Genomic DNA, 14,445 nt, shown 5'->3' with positions numbered 1-14,445 from the left:
ATCAGCCTTATGGTTGCCTTCAAAGGGCTGAATATAATTTTAGGACTATATAGATTTCTTAACTGTTAAGTGAGAGCTGGGTGCTGTCACCAGCAGGTAGAAACAAGATGGAGGGCCAGATTCAGCCCACAGGCCTTGTGTTTGCCACCTGTGAACGTAGGGTATCTCTGCTTCTAGACCTGGAGGGCAATTTTAATAGACTAAAATCTAAAATGGTCATACCCTTCTGACTCAGCTATTCTGTTAGAAATGTATCCTATAGCAGCACTGGCATAATTATATTACTGAGAATATGCATTGCTGTATTTCTAATGAGAAATCACGAAAATCCAATATGTCCATCAATAGGGAAGGTAGGTTATAATTAATTCCGATACGATCATACAGTGGAATACCGTAGAACTGTTAAAAATTATTAGGTAGATCTATGTGTTTGGACATGGAAAGATATGTAAGAGAGGCTTTTTTTTTAGAGAGAAAGTTGCACATCTGTGTGTATGTAGTAAAATCTGCCTTTAAAAGTCCCTAAGGGTATTCCATCAAACTACTAGAAGCTGTTATTTGTAGATGATTGAATTAAAAAGATACTTTCACTTTGAATTTTTAATTTTGTAATGTTTCCATTTTTTCCACAGTTTTGTTGAGATACCATACATGTTTTAAAAACACTTTATTTTAGGTTACCTAACTTCCATTCTAGCAACATAGACTAGAAGCAACATTCTAGTCTATGACAATCTGGAATTATCTCCATATTCTTTACCCTGTACACAGTAGATGTTGGGTTGTTTTTCTTAGGTTAAAACATTTCTTTAATACATTTTATTTAATGTTTATGAATCAGGTGTCTCACAATCTTATGACCATTTAAGGCTTCTGGACCACTTACATTGAAGTAGGTTCTTAAGGGGAAAAGAAAGGATTCTGCTCTATCATAAATTTGGAGCAGCAACCTCCAGTAGGTACTCTGACTGGCTTATGAAATTCCTGTAGGTCTGTTTGAAATGTCATTTTCTTGTTCCTTTGTGACTTTTAAATAAACTTTAAGTAAACAATATTTCTTTATGGAAAATTTGTAAGATACTAAATCAGCACAAAGAATACAAAATAGAAAAACATACCTGTAATTCTACTACACAGAAATAACTAGCATTAGGATTTGGTGGATACCTTGCTAATTTTTCTATGAATATGTACCTACTCAAGTATATGTATATATAATGGAGTCACACATACTGTTTTTACCTATGTTATTTCTTGATCGCAACATTTCTAATCCTTGAACTATATTACAGAACAGCAGTTTTCATCTACTACTACTTGCCACCATATGACGTATATATTTATGTAAAAGAAGACATATAGGAGTGGGAAACATACACCTACAGTGTACAGATGATGTATTGTGGAATTGTGCACCTGAAGCCTTTATAATTTTGTTAACCAGTGTCACCCCAGTAAATTAAGAAGACCTATAAAAGAACATTGCTTAGGGAAATGTTTTGTAAGGGATTCACCAGAATTTTCTTTTAGATTTGAACACTAACTGCTTAGGGCTTTGTCAATATTTTCTACTCTTTTCTGAAACATTTGTTTTTAAATTTACTAAGATTGATCCTTGACATTAAGTACAGGAGGAGGATACATCATGCTTGAAATATTTCCAACAGATGCTATTAGAAGTTTATTAGTATTTACTTCTAGAAGAATGTTTTCAAAATATTGGTTAACAGACTAACTTATTTGAAGAGAGGGCAAAACCTAAGCACATTAATAATGATTTGCCTTTAACTTTGTCTCAAAATATGACGGTTCTCTGAAGTTGAGCAACACCACCTTGGATTTTTATCGCTTTTTCCTTAATCACTCTGTTAGCTGCATGGATACAGTTCTGTTCCCCGGGACTCATTCAGTGAGCAAAGCTTTCTCAGTGCTGCCTCATTCCCTAATTGAAAGATAATAAGTTCTAGATGCTGTGTTGTCTCTTTTTTCATACCACCAGGTGATTGTTAAGTAGAAGCAACCACATTATATGCTTCAGTCTGTTAAAAATTTGCTATGCTAGAGATTTCAAACTTTCTTATATTACAAAAACTTATATATCTGCAAAAGTAAAAAGTGTAACTAAAATCTGCACTATAATTTTGGCAAGGTTATCCCTGTTCTCCACAAACTGTAAGTAGAACCTGCATGGTGATAATCTGCTCAGTTCTTATATTTAGTTATTTCTTCAGTTTATTTGAGTAGGTTGATTAAAAGGTGGGTGCTATTTTGTAGGGGGAGGCTAGGAGAGAGGCAAGTGTAGGTCAGATTTTCTCTTATGTAGAAAAACTTAATTGGGCTAGGGTAGAAAATGTGTTTTGTTTCTCTTATCTACTTGGCAGCCAGTACTTCCTTTTTCTCTTTTTTATGATGAAAGAAATGTCCTTTACGGTTATAGGCACTGAGAAAATTTGTTGTTTTTTTTTTTGTATTAAAGAATCTCTGAGTTGCTTCATTCTTCCCAATTGATGAGAACTATGAGACTGGAAATGAGAAGGTTGAAATGGGAACTCTCATCCAGCTGAGAGAATTCCCTGGCACTTGATTATCCTCTTAAATTTCTGCATAGTACCAGTTACCAATCCTTTGCAAATATTCACTAATGAAGTTATTTTCCAAATTAAGCAAACTAGTGTATAATTTTGTGGCCCTACCCCCACCCTCTGCTCTACCACCTATACATCTTGAATTGATTTTATAGAAAGTTTGTTTTTGGTGTTTATCAGTTACCTGAATTAATCTGTGAGGTGGGGAGAATATATACATGTGTATGTAGAAATATTAAGTTTTCTCCCCAACATTTTCTTTGTGAGTTCTTTAGACTTTATTTTAATATGTACAGTCATGTGCCGCTTAATTGTTCTTAGGCTACAAGCCTGTGCAGTATGTTACTGTAAAAAACCAACGTGAAATTAAATCAAGGACAAGAGAAAATAATGCAATCAAGTGATGCATAATCATCAGATATATGAGGCTGCTGCCTACATAACACAGCATACTGTTTTACAGCAAGCTTTTTTTTAAGTAGAAAGAGTACACTCTAAAATAATGATTAAATGTATAGTGTACTAAATACATAAGCCAGTGACACGGTCATTTATTATCAAGTATTACTGTATACAATTGCATGTGCTGTACTTTTATACAACCAGCAGTGCAGTAGGTTTGTTTGTTCACACCAGCATCACCACAAACATGAGAGTAATGTGTTGTGCTGTGATGTCATGATGTTATATCACTAGGTAACAGGAATTTTTCAGCTCTACTACAGTCTTTTTTTTTTTTTACAAATCTATAATTTTTAAAAAGACTTTATTTATTTTTAGAGAGAAGGGAAGGGAGGGAGAAAGAGAGGGAGAGAAACATCAGTGTGTGGTTGCCTCTCATGTGGCCCCCACTGGGAACCTGGCCTGCAACCCAGGCATGTGCCCTGACTAGGAATCGAACTGGTAACACATTGGTTTGCAGCCCATGCTCAATCCACTGAGCTACATCAGCCAGGGCAGCTCTACTATAATCTTATAGGATCACCATTGTATATGTGGTACATTGTTGACCAAGAATGTAGTTAAATGTAGCACACAACTGTATATAAAGTTACCTCTTCTTTGTGTTAATAATAAATGTTAGCCCTCTGGGAGAAAAATAAAGTGTTAAATAGCATGCTTTCTGTTTATAAATAGTCTAAACCATTTGTATTCACACATGTACTGATACTGTCTCCAGCACCCCCTCCCCAAAAGTAGATTGTGGATAGTAACCTGGTGTTGGAAAGTAGTTCTTTTAAAGAAAAATGAAAGGCATATTCTGTTAGTAATAGACTTGGGTGTAAATCATTCTTTCCTTCACCTTTCTAATGGTAGCAAAGGAGAAAATTAACTGTCTTAATTACTACCAGCTATGACTTCAATTGGACTGTATACATTTTTAAAAATTGAAGCATTATTCTCATAATCATACGAAAGTAGTACAGAGTACTACTGAGTGAAAATAATAGCTTAGTTTTTCAGAATCATTTTATCATGCCCAGGACACCCCAGTGGGTTTGAAATATATGAGCAAGCAATATCAAATTACCAAAGGGCCTTATTTTACTTTTCTGAGTATTCAGATGGTATAGTTTTCTCCTGCATATTTCAAAACATGGTAATGCCTTAACTGTAAACTGACCCCTAAACCCTAGTGTATATGTTTTGAAGAACATCACAAATCTCACCTGTATATTCCTTGAGGGGGAATGAAAATGTCTCATCTTTTAAAAGATTTTTTAAAAGATTTTATTTATTCATTTTTGGAGAGAGGGGTAGGAAGGGAGAAAGAAAGGGAGAGAAATATCAATGCGTGGTTGCCTCTTGTGCACCCCCTACTGGGGACCCAGCCTTGGAAGCCAGGCATGTGCCCTGACTGGGAATTGAACTGGAGACCTTTTGGTTGACAGGCTCAATCCACTGAGCCACACCAGCCAAGGCTCATTTTTCATTTTGTTGGGAAAATAGGTACCTGCAGGCATTTGCGGGTCGGAATATCTGATTAGTTTCCTGTGGTCAGCCTTCATCTCTGTCTCTAAAGTTGGCTCTTATCCTCACTGTGGAGGACTAAGAGGTACAAATTTGTTAAGAACATGACTACAGCTTCTTGCATTTCCTTTCTAATTTTTATTGAGGTATAATTGACATATAACATTGTGTAAGTTTAATGTATACACTGTGTTACTGTTACATTTGTATGTTGTAATGTGATTACCACCATAACGTTAGCTAACACCTTCATCATGTCACATAACTATCATTTCTTTTTTTGGTGAGGACATTTAAGATCTACTCTTGTAGCAGTTTTGAAGAATAGAACATAGTATTGTTGACTATAATCACTATGCTATATATTAGATCTCCATAACTTATTTTCTAGTTGAAAATTTGTACCCTTTAACAAGATGTCCACATTTTTTTCCCTTACATCCCAACCCCTAGTTACCACCATTTTACTGTTTCTATGCCTTCAGCTTTTTAAGATTTCACATATAAGTGATATTGTACAATATTTGTCTTTCTCTGTCTGGCTTATCTCACTAAGTATAATGCCCTCAACATCCATCTATGTTGTCACAAATGGCAGGATTTCCTTCTTTCTTATTTCTGAACAATATTCCACTGTGTGTGTGTGTGTATATATATATATATATATATATACCACATCTTTATCTATTCATCTGTTGGCACACACTTAAGTTGTTTTGCATTCTTAGCTATTTTGAATCATGCTGCAATGAGCATGGGGGTACAGACATCTTTTTGATACTCTGTTTTCATTTCTCTTGGATATATACCCAGAAGTGGGGTTGCTGAATCATATGGTAGATCTATTTTTAGTATTTTGAGAAACCACCATTCTGTTTTTCATAGTTGCTGCACCAATTCACATTCTCATCAACAGTACGCAGTGGTTCCCATTTCTCCAGATCCTAGCCTACCCTTATTATCTCTTGTCTCTTTGTTAACAGTTATTATAACAAGGGTGAGGTACTATCTTGTTGTGGTTTTGATTTGCATTTCCCTGATGATTAGTGATGTTGAGCATCTTTTCCATCTACCTATTAGCCATCTGTATGTCTTCTTGGGAAGAGGTCTGTTAGTTCCTCTTATTTTTTAATCTTGCCTTTTGTTCATAGAATTGAACTGCTGTTTCTTAGAGTCAGGCTCAGTTACTTTTACTTTTCTGGGATCCTAGTAGCACTAATTCTTATTAACCACTCATCTCTAGTCACTTTTTGTTTTTTCTTTTGTATATGGCTCATCATGAGCTACGGTTCACAAATAGCACTTGAGGGGTTCTTTTTTTCCTTGTCATTGTACCCATAAATGTTGTTTCTTATTGCAGATTGAAATTGTGAAAGATATACGTGTTCTTCTTAAGAGAAAAAGAGGAAATATGTAAGTATTTATCCTTTAAAAATTCTAAATTTGTATTTTTATCAGCTTTTGGAGAAAATTAACTGCTCATAACAGGCATCTTGCCTCTTCTTATAGTGGAAAAATCCTGCCAGTATTTATGTTTGTTTAAAAAGGTAGTATTTAGAAAAGCAATAGGAAAAATTTTCCCTGTGCAACTCCTAAGATTTAAACCATCTGTCACTCATTTATAAAGGGGGATGTAATCATTAAAATCTAAATAAAATCCTTTTCTTTGCAAAATAAAAAAAATGGAGTAACATTTTTTTTGGATTGGAGTTCTAATCTGCTTGTGTCTTGGCAAGATATTTAGCTTCCCTTTATCTCAATTTCCTCATCTGTAAAACAGGCTTAATAGTAAGTGTTCAGTCAGTGGTTCATTATTACTGATGAAGTTAAATCTGTAGCAGTGTACCCTTTCCTGCAATAAATTCAAGTTTCTTGTAATTACTGTTTTTCTTAAACTGTTTTAAACATCTTTCTGATCTTCAAAAATTTAAGTGTTCGCACTGTAGTTTACTGAGGCACCTGTTGTAGACAATAGTAAAGAATGAAAGAAATATTTTAAATGGCCCTGGCTGGTGTAGCTCAGTGGATTGAGCGTGGGCCTGCGAACCAAAGGATCACAGTTCCATTCCCAGTCGGGGCACATGTCTGGGTTGCAGGCCAGTTCCGGGCAGGGCACGCACGAGAGGCAACCATACATTGGTATTTCTCTCCCTTTCTTATTCCCTTCCTCTCTAAAGATAAATAAATAAAATCTTTTTTAAAAAGAGAGAGAAATATTGACGACAGAACACCTAAAATCAGAATCATAGTGTTTGAGTCTCGGACCTTGAAACTAACCAAGTCTAGTGTTTCCCAAACATTTATTTTTAGAACAATGCTGGTCAGTGTAAAGTTTTTTGGACTGGTGAATGGTAAAATGCGGAAAATAAAGACAATGGGCCATGAATGTTTCAAAGCTAAGTTTTTCCCATTTAAATGATTGCTTCTTATTATAAGATATATCCTTCTAATTTGGGGCCATTAAACATGTTCTGTATTTTATGAAATGATTGTGATGGTAACTGGTAGGGCTTTTTTTTTTAAGTCTCCCTACCTGCCAAAAAAGTCAACAGTTACATTATTCCCCTCACCTTCCTTCTTTGTAATTTTTTTACTCGTCTGTGGTATCTTAAAATGTGAATCCAACTTTCTCATTTCACAGATGAGGAAACAGACTAGGAGTTATTTTAGTTTGTTTCATTCAGGTCTTATAGCTCAGTAAGCTGCTGAACCAGGATCAAAACCCTTTATACAATGGTGTCTCTCTTGTATTTCTGGTCTTCTGAGAATTGCTTTAATTATAATAGATTATGAAGTTGAAACAAAATCTAGTGGTTTATATGTGCTTATAACAAATTTTCAACTCCAGGTATAAAGAAATCTGAAAGACTTAATGTTATTGTATTGCTAAGTGCTAAATTCTACTGGTTAGCTTTTATTAGAAAAAATCTTAAACGTGGCCAAAGATTTTTATCAGCAGGCCAGAATTAACTCTTTCTGGATTCAGCTCTTTTGGCAGTGTGCTACCTCATGATTGACAAAGGAGGTACGATACCAATAAAGTTAGTGTTCCCTTTGGGAAAGAGAAGATGGTGCCTTTATGAGGGCCATAGTATTCATGCTTCTAAAGTTAACTTATGTGCCTGCAGAGAATCTTCTTGCTTCCTTGTGTGTTCTCTCGTTCTCTCTCTCTCTCACGCACGTGCGCACACACACACACCCTATACAGTTAGATAAACATCTTTAACAGTTGGCCTGAAGCCCATCTACAGGGATAAGAAAAAGCTACCAAGATAGCCCTGGCTGTTGCAGGTCAGTGGATTGAACGTGGGCCTGCAAACCAAAGGATCACGGTTCGATTCCCAGTCAGGGCACATGCCTGGGTTGCAGGCCAGTTCCCAGCAGGGGATGCATGAGAGGCAACCATACATCGATATTTTTCTCCCTCTCTCCTTCCCTTCCCCTCTAAAGATAAATAAAATCTTCCCTTCCCCTCTAAATAAATAAAATCTTAAAAAAAACTCTACCAAGGTAAAGAGTGAGAGTTAGCAGAAGCACTATCAGGAACATCTGGCCAGTGTTTTCAGTAATTTATAGCCATTTTGAAGAGTCTGTGACACTTTAGAGACTCTATTGGTATAGCTTTGCCTTGGCTATCCCAAAATACACTTCAAGACAGAAACAACTAATTCTTTTATCTCCCTTGCCCTTCTTACCTTAGTGAAGCACACTTAGGCCAGATAAACGAATAAACATGAAAAAAGAAAAGAGAATGGAAAATCTCTACCCGTCCTTAACATGGAGACATTACCTCTAGGAGTCCTTTTTCATGGCTATTTACCATGTACTTGGCTTCATGTGGCTTCATTCTTCAGTTAAGAATTCTCTTGCCCCAATAATTTTAATTAAAAATAATTCTTTAATTTCTGAAATATCAAACATACCCATAATGAAGTGTTAAGAATAAAAAATACATCTTCAGCCTTTGGAATATCTGTGTTCTTCTTTACTAGTGGCGATATTTGAGAATTGACTTAATGGCCATAAGATTTGGGTCTTCAATAGATTTATCAGTCTTTGTGTTCTTTTAGTAGTCTGGTTTATAAGATGTATTTAATAGTGAAGAACAGAGTGAATTTTTTTAAACCATAACACAGTTTCAAATTCTGGTGGCCAAGTAGCTGACTTTCTCATTTTAGTGATTTATGATGTCATTTTGTAGGCAATGGTTTAAGAATATGTGGTTGTATGATTTTTAACAATATAAAGGACTGGGAAACAACATTAACAAAAAGCTAACCTATTAAACTGGTTCCTCCTCTAGCAAATGTAGAGGATAGGTCATGTGACACAAAGATATAGTTGCATAAATTCTCCCTGTAACACAAAAATATTCTTGTGGTATTACTCCTAGAGGGAGATTTTTTTGAACTTGTACTCATGGTTGGCAGCTGACAGCTACATCACTGTATTTTAATAAATAGGTAAGATGACAGGAGATAGATATGGTCTGCAGACTAGTCCTACCTCATCCATGGGGGATACATTCCAAGACCCCCACTTGCTGTGTGAAACTGCAGATAGTACCAAACCCCATAAATGCTATTTTTACTGTGTATCTATAGGGTTGATAAAATTTAATTTATCAGGCACAGTGAGAGATTAACAATAATACCTAATAACAAAATAAGAGTTACTTGAACATAAGCACTGATATCGCAATAGTAGTTGTGATGACTGAAATGACTACTGTGTGATGAATGGGTGGGGAATGTATACAGCTTAATATGCTGGACGAAGGAATGATTGGCATCCTGGCTGGGATGGAGCAAGAAGGTGTGAGATTTTGTCACACTATTTAGAATGGTGCACAGTTTAAAACTTATACATTGTTTGTTTCTAGAATTCTCCATTTAATATTTTCAGGCCATCGTTGAGCATGGGTAATTGAAACTGCAGGAGATGAGACCACAGATAAGGGAGGATTAGTATATATTCATCACTGGGACAAAACACATTTATTATTACAGTGAGTTAATTTTAAAGTCAAGTTCTGTAACAATTCTTTTTATTTTATTTTATTTATTTAGTTTTAGAGAGTGGGGGAGGGAAGACGAAGGAGAGGGAGAGAAATGTCAATGTGTGGTTGACTCTCACGTGCCCTCTACTGGGGACCAGGCCTGCAACCCAGGCATGTGCACTGACTGGGAATTGAACCATCAATCATTTGGTTTGCAGGCCCAGCCTTAATCCACTGAGCTACACCAGCCAGGGCCTGTAACAATTATTTTTGATTAGCATGTTAGAATTATTAACTGTATTCCCCTAGAGACAAAGACCTAGTAAATGGAAGATTTTACAAACAAAATTAAAGTCTACACCATGGCACAATTTAATTTAATGTAATTTAATTTAATTTAATTTAGCAGCAAGATTTAGTCTACAGACTTTTAGTAGTTACTCCTTAGTAGCAGCTGTTGAACATTGCAGTTGTCATTGTGCTGTCCACTCCCCTTCTATAGCATTGAATCCTTTATATTTCTCTCCAAACATACAAATCCCAAAACTTAATTTTCTCTCTTTTCATGATGTCTAATAAAGTTGGATTATAATATCATGCTTTGTCAGTAGGTACCACTTCTAGCATGATTTTTCCATAAGATTTCTTAAATATAAGCTTTAGATTAAATTATGTACAATTAACTCCTGACTTTAGAAGTTGCATATGTAAAAATCATGTGCAATTGCTGAAATAAAGAAATAGATATACACAGTGTACATCAAGTGTATAGGCAGCAAGATTGTCTCCTACATATCCTGATTTCGACACAAAGAGATAGGATTACAACTGTACCATTCTGTGACCTAGAAAAAACATTATCTGATGCATGCTGGGGATGTCCTTAAAGGCATTATAGGAGGGAACTTATGCTAGAGCATCTTCAACATGGCAGCAGAGGTTCTTGCTTTGCTGGGAAATGCTGGGAAGAGACTGGCAAAATGGAGACTTCAGCAGTTAATACCTGTTCAGGTGATGAAGTAAACAGGTTTGGCTAATCTTGTTACTGAGAAGCAGCCAGATATCAGTCATACTCGTGAGACACTTCTAGTGAAAATAGCTAGGCACAGGTGCAATGTGTTGTTATACGACATCTCTTATTTACCCTAGGTTTTTTGTTTTCAGTTTTCAAGTGTATTTATTATAATTACTATAACTAATAAATATACTATTATTTTCAAATTTATTTATTGTAATTACTGAGTTTATAGATTTATTGTACAAGCTATTTCATATTAATTAGATCAGTCTACCAGTTTGAGTCAGATGAGACTTAGAAGGGTCAGACTGAAGTGTATTTTACATGATTATTCAGTCTTGTAGACTGATAGGAAAATATCCTTCTAGCTTCCTACCCTCAATGCATTTTTCTCCTTAAAATACTAAGTTTTTAAGTTTTAACATTACTATAAAGTTATATTGTAATATAGCTCCTGTAAGTTTGATGTTATTAACCAAATGCAGCTATTTTTAACAATATTTGAGCTTTCTCCTGTGTGTTTTAAAATCATTTGGAACTTTTTAATAGTGTGTGAAAGAAGACAGGATAAAAAAGCACTCCACCCATTACAAAAGTCTTGATGATGCAATGTGTATGTAGACATATGGTCTTTTAAAGTGCAACAGGTATGGTTATTTTTTGAAACTTTTATAATTGTTTTCTGAGTTAATATTTAGTAGGTACAGCTCATCTTTTTCAGAAGACAAATTACTTTATCATTTACCCTTAAATGATGTGTGACTTGAAAAATGTCTTAAAGTAGCACTTACATAGTTAATCATTGATTTTTCAAATTGATAAATTTGTTTACATTTTTATAAGGTTTTAGGTCAAGGACAGATTAGTTTAATTTGTCCTTAATGTGTGTTTTAACTTGGTAGATGCGTGGAACCTTGCTTGGTTTAGTCTGTTTTCTAAAACTTCTGAAGAAATTGTTTTAGCCTTATATGACTTCACTTTATTAGTTTCTCTCTTTTGTATTTAAATTGATGATGTGTCTGTCACATTCTTCTGGGGATGATGATTGCTTCTTTTAAATTTGGACTTTAATCAGTATATAGTATTTGTTTCCTTTGTATACTAGACCTTAATGTATCACTAATGCTTTTTATGTTTAGCCTAACTGTAGCAGAGTGTTTGAAGTAACTGGAATGAAATACTGATTGTTAAATGTGGCCTCAAAACAGAAAAATAAAAAAAATTGCATTGGATTTTTCACTGAAACTTTAGGACTTATTTTTCCCTATAAAAATGAATTTGTATGTTGGGCACATCAGTGCCCAAAATTGTTTCCAGGATTTCTTTATATACCAGGTTTGTCACTCTCACCAATTTAGGCTAAACCAGTATGATTAGCATCATAGACAATGCTGCCGAAAGCATGGACTTTAAAATCAGATAGACCTGGGTCAAAAATTCGTACTTAGCTATATTAAGTTGGACAAATTATTTAATCTCTCTGGGACTATTACATCAGCAGTAAGATGAGAATGCTACCTTAAAGGGGTTTTCTGAAGGATTAAATGAAATAATGTATCTAAAGGATTGAACATAGTGCCTATCGCATAGTAAATGCTCAACAAGTGATTATTAGTATGCTTTTCATATGGAATGGTAAACATTAACACAAACAGTCATCTTTTCTGTGACTGAAGATGATGTCCTGTCCTTTTCCAGCTAATACAGAAATAAATGTATTACTTCATTTCAAGGAAGCACAACTCAGAGTTCATGGACTACCAATGGTGGGACAGTAGTGTCACTCCTCATATGTGGAAGGACAGCATATTTTTGTGAAAGGCATCTGTAAAACACATTACAAACTACAGCTCTTGTGCTTCTACTACACCAATCTTTTCTCTCTGTGCAACACTTTGTTTAGTTTTATGTTTTCATTAAGCAACTAAAAATACGTTCAAATTTATTTTAAGTACCAGGGATTTTAAAAGTACATTTCATGGCCAAATGATTTCTTTTTTAAGATGACTAAGATTGGTTATCTTTAGGCATACATTGTATCTTGCATACATTTTTTCTTTATAGTTTCAGAGCAATTCCATGTATATTCTTATTTCAGTCAACAAATTTATTGAATAGCTAACACGTGGAGGTGCTTTGGTAGTTGCTGATGATTCATCAGCAGACAATAAACTGTACCTCAAGGAGCTTGTGTCCTCATGGGGACATTGATAGTGAACATGAAAAATGAAGCATATGATATATTAGTGGTAAGTGCTAACAAGAAAAATAAAACAAGAAAATGATTGGAATGCTGGAGTGCAATTTTAGGGCTAGGAAAGGCCTCACTGAGAACATGCTATTTGACTAAAGATAAAAAGGAGGTGAAAAAATATGCTGTACAGGTATTTTGGAAGAACATTCCAGTTAGACAGAGTACAAGAGCCCTGAGGCAGGATGGTATGTTCCAGAAATAGCTAGGAATAAGTGACTGTAGCAGAGTGAACTAGGGGAAAGTACAGTAGGAGTTGAAGTCAGATATTTAAGAGCTAGAGGAATGATTTATAGTGCCATAGTTCATGGTAAAGACTTGTTTTTCTTTTGAGTGAACCATATGAGGATTCTTTGAAAGGTTTTGAGCAGTTAGAGGAATGGACATGATCTAACTTGCATATTAACTGGGGCACTCTGGCTGCTGTGTTTAGAATTTATTATAAAGATGGGGGCAGGGAGATTAGATTGACTATTGTATCTATCCAGGTAAGAGATGGTAGTGATGGTAGTTGCTTGAACCAGGATAGTAGCAATGGAGGTGGTAAGAAGTAGTCAAATTTGATATCTGTTTTGTAAGTAGAGCCGGTAACATTTGCTGATGAATTTGGTATGGAATTTATGAGAAACATAGAGGAGTGAAAGAGTGAATCTGAGGTGTTTTCTTTTTTTCTTTTTGTCAAAGCCACTGTAATTTCCAGCAATGGGAAAGAGTGGGTGGAAAAGTTTTGTAAAGGATGATCAGTGGCTCAGTTTTGAGCATATTAAGTTGGAGATACTTAACTGATAGCTGAATGGATTTGTTGAGGATACAGTTGGGTATACAAATCGGGTGTTTAAGGCAAACCTCTGGATTAGGAAGAGAAAGAAAGTCATCACCATAAACCTTCTGTTGAAAGCTGTGAGACTAAATGAGATCACCATGGCAGTGAGTATAGATAAAAAAGAGAAAAGCCACAAGGACTGAGCATCGTAGCTGTTAGGGGTCAAGCACTTGGGGGGGAGGCAACAAAAAAGATTGAAAAGGAATGGCCAGGGAAGTAAGAAGAAAACCTGAGGCATATGGTTTCTTAGAAGCCAAGTGAAGAAGTTTTAAGCAGGAAAAGAGGGGTCAACTGTGTTAAGGGACCCCGGTAGGCCAAGGCAAATGAGGAGTGAGCTTTAATTGACTTTGGATTTTGACAAGATGGGAGTCATTGGTGACTTTGATCTCAGCAATGTTATGGAATGTGGGTGGCCAAAGCCTGAGTGTAGTGGGTTCAAGAGAAAATAGGGGGAGAGACCTGGAAGACAGCACAGACAAATCTTTTAAGGAGTCCTAAAGAGAAGGAAAAGAGGTACAGCAAGAGAAGGAATGGCGGCATTTTTTTTAAGATTTTATTTATTTATCTTTAGAGGGGAAGGGAAGAAGAGAGGGAGAGAAACATCAATGTATGGTTGCCTCTTGTGCATCCCCTGCTGGGAAGTGGCCTGCAGGGAAGTGGCCTGCAACCCTGGCATGTGCCCTGACTGGGAATTGAACCGTGATTGTCTGCTTCCCAGGCCCACGCTCAATCCACTGCGCTATACCAGCTAGTTTTAAAAAAATTTTTTTGAAGATTTTATTTATTTATCTTTAG

General features: G+C 35.6%; 1 protein-coding gene across 6 annotated transcripts in view; it reads left to right on the top strand.

The window, feature by feature from the left end:
• ACSL4 (acyl-CoA synthetase long chain family member 4) overlaps nt 1-14,445 on the top strand; it is an 88,993-nt gene that overhangs the window by 31,938 nt on the left and 42,610 nt on the right. For 3 of the 6 annotated variants that reach the window (XM_037142467.2, XM_037142468.2, XM_037142466.2), the window contains exon 2: nt 5,920-5,972. The exons of 1 other annotated variant lie outside the window; for it this stretch is intronic. The gene's annotated coding sequence lies outside the window, so the exon portion shown is untranslated. Of the gene's footprint in view, nt 1-5,919; nt 5,973-11,125; nt 11,224-14,445 lie in introns of all 6 variants that reach the window. 2 more of the 6 variants (XM_037142471.2, XM_037142469.2) reach the window with 1 other exon arrangement.

This window comes from Artibeus jamaicensis, unplaced genomic scaffold (assembly GCF_021234435.1).
Source record: "Artibeus jamaicensis isolate MK-2021 breed Jamaican fruit bat unplaced genomic scaffold, CSHL_Jam_final scaffold_461, whole genome shotgun sequence".
NCBI lineage: Eukaryota > Metazoa > Chordata > Mammalia > Chiroptera > Phyllostomidae > Artibeus > Artibeus jamaicensis.
This window is presented reverse-complemented; position numbering and strand designations above follow the sequence as displayed.